Here is a 2,826-nt window from a genome sequence, read left to right on the forward strand (position 1 = left end):
ATACCTATGAATATTATATTACACATGTTACACACTAGAGCTTTAATTAACCAGTGAAACAAGTGCTGATCTTTAACCCAGTGACAGCAGTTGACTCAGATCACTGCAACAGTCACACAAACAGTCAAACTATCAAATCAAACTTTATGCAGACAGCAGCACTGACATTAATACAAAGCACTCACCTCCTGGTTCTTTATGTGTCCATGTGTTTTATTTGTTTGTATGTCTATTTGCAACGGAAACTGCACACTGTGGACGGGTTGGTTGTTTTAGAGTTGGGGGTTGGGCAGGAGTACTTGAGTTTGGTTTATTTTAAGGACCTGCAGTCTGAGCTTGTTGACCAGTTGAACTCTAAATCTAATGTTACAGTAATCTGAACCCTGGAAAACATGTTTCATGTGAAATACTGGAGAGGAGTTTTAGTCTGTAATCTGTTCTGGGTTAATCTGTCATCTGTTCTGGGTTAGTCTGTAATCTGTTAAATAGGTCTTAACTCTTATACCGGTTTTTGTTAGGTCCTACTTTATAATTCAAATTTACACTGGTGCACCAAGCCTGATTGACCATGGTCATAGCTGAGCTGAGTCTTGTGATACATGTTCACGTGAATACAACTGAAAAGCTGCTCGTTGTCTAGCAACACATTTCTATGCAAAGTGCATTCTAACTTCAAACAAGCTACGGAAGATAGACACAAATCACACAAATCAAAAGAAAAGGAAAGTACATTTTACTGATGTCGAAATAATACAATTTATAGAGCTGTATGCACAGAAATGTTCTAACAGCTAAATTAAACAACACCAACACAAATAATGATGTACATTAATCATATCTCCCACGGTATTTTACATTTTTAAATCTAAGCTTTAATCAGCACCTGCAGGGGAAACCTCTTTTTCAGCTCACTCTCTGAAGAGATGTCCAGCAGGATTATTCTGTAAACCAAATATGCTACCATTGTTTTAATTAACTACTAATGTGATAATCTATTGAGAAAACCAGTTTAGAGTGGAACCACGGATGAGCTGATATTGTTTGGTTCCAGCTGGGAACCAACTTTTCAGGTTCTGAACATGAACAGAGTCTCTGCCTTTAATACATCCTGACCGCCCCCCAAACTGACAAATCAATTGTACAACCTTGGACCTGAACCCTACACTCACCACAGACACTCCCTCTCCCACCTTCTCAACTGTTTCCACAGTTCCCACCATTCCCCTTTAGCTGTCCCTCCACCACCCAGCTCACCTGTGTCTTATTCTCCAGTTACCCTGTCAGCCTCTGGTCCCAGTCTGTGCCAGATGGTCTTTGTTACTCCAGGACGTGTCTTTCAAAATCTTTGTTGGTGGAACTTCTTCTGGAATTGTTAGACGATTTTATTAACCCTCTCCAACCCCCCTGTCTGCTAGCTGCTAGCCTTAGAAAATGCTGATTCAACCTGGTCCTGGTTCCACCACATAAACCACTTTTTTTTTTAAAGAGTGCTGTTTCAATAAAGTTTATTGTTGTTGTTGTTGTTGTTGTTGTCTCTGATCTACTTGTAAACTGACCAACCAATGTTCTGACAGTTGAGAGTTATTTTTAGATTCAGCTGCTGAGTGAAAGTGATGTGAAGGTCAGAGCTGAGCTGTTCAATAAAAACTTTATTAAACAACAGAGTGGAGACAAACTGCAACATTCACAATTCAAATTGTATATACTTTATGAAATACATAAAGTATATATATAAAACTGGTTGAATGTGTTTATAACATGGTATGTGTTAAGTGATATAACACAGACAGTGACACGGGTTAAAGGTCATTTCACCTGCCCTGAAAGTTAAAAATTTCTCATTACTGTTTATTTTACTGTATAGCATTATCGTTAATAGATAAATAGTTAAACAAACAAGCATCCATGCCTTCATGTATTCACACACGACCTTACAAACACTTGACATCCAACACAATTTCAGCCTCCTAAAGTAAAAACTGTAAAGGACGCTCCTTACAGGAGAGCTGCTGATCACTGAATAACTAAAAACTCTTTATTTCTTTTAAAACGTGATAAAGGAAACAATGAAATGTGTGAGACACCACCATGGTAACTGATTGAAGCCAAAGATATATGAATACCATAAGTATGTAAGCCACTAAACAAATTAAATAAAGATCTTGTTTCACATTTCCAGGATGAAAACTTTATTTTGCTTTGATATCAGAAACTCCAATCTAGTCTCTAATCTCTATCTCTCTCTAAAAACTGCTGTTGGAAAACATATTAAGATATAATCAGAACCATATAAGACCAATATGACCAGTTCACTTGCAACAACACAACAGAAGAGAAGCAACTGAACTGCAACACAGGAAGTCTTAAAAAATATATTTAGCAGTGGTTTATATTTAAAAGTTGAATAATCTCAGCTGTCTTTCTAAGCCAAAAAGAGCTTTACATTCCCTCTTCAATAAAGTCAGTGTTTGTGCTTAACTTACAGGTTACAGCCAGAGATGGGCACAAATACATCAAACAGTATCTGGTTATAAATGACAAATATTTGTTCATCAGATGTATCAAAAAATATATTTAATTAAAATACAAGTAATTTGTAATTTGAAAATATAAAAATGCTTCCTATACTAACCTCAATATGGGCTGACCTTGACCCACCCACACAGGAAAGATGTCCTCGGGATTAAAATATCTCTTATTTGAAAATACTGGCATATTAAATAATGTCTTTTAATTATTTCAAATAAACAAATACAAGTTCTTAAAATCTTTTTGATACAAATTTACTTATTACTTATTTTTTTCTGCCCAGCAAAATACAAATTA

General features: G+C 36.0%; 1 protein-coding gene across 2 annotated transcripts in view; it reads right to left on the reverse strand.

Moving 5' to 3' along the window:
* The window catches only part of LOC118341104 (ankyrin repeat and SOCS box protein 2-like), a 9,898-nt gene extending 8,488 nt beyond the window's left edge, over positions 1–1,410 (reverse strand). Inside the window, exon 1 of one of the 2 annotated variants that reach the window (XM_035679292.1) lies at positions 1,255–1,410. The gene's annotated coding sequence lies outside the window, so the exon portion shown is untranslated. Of the gene's footprint in view, positions 1–185; positions 326–1,254 lie in introns of those variants that run through there. The other variant, XM_035679288.1, reaches the window with a different exon arrangement.
* Positions 1,411–2,826: the final 1,416 nt, after the last annotated feature.

Source organism: Morone saxatilis, unplaced genomic scaffold, assembly GCF_004916995.1.
Source record: "Morone saxatilis isolate NCDOM2014 unplaced genomic scaffold, NCSU_SB_2.0 Contig7, whole genome shotgun sequence".
In the NCBI taxonomy this organism is placed as follows: domain Eukaryota; kingdom Metazoa; phylum Chordata; class Actinopteri; family Moronidae; genus Morone; species Morone saxatilis.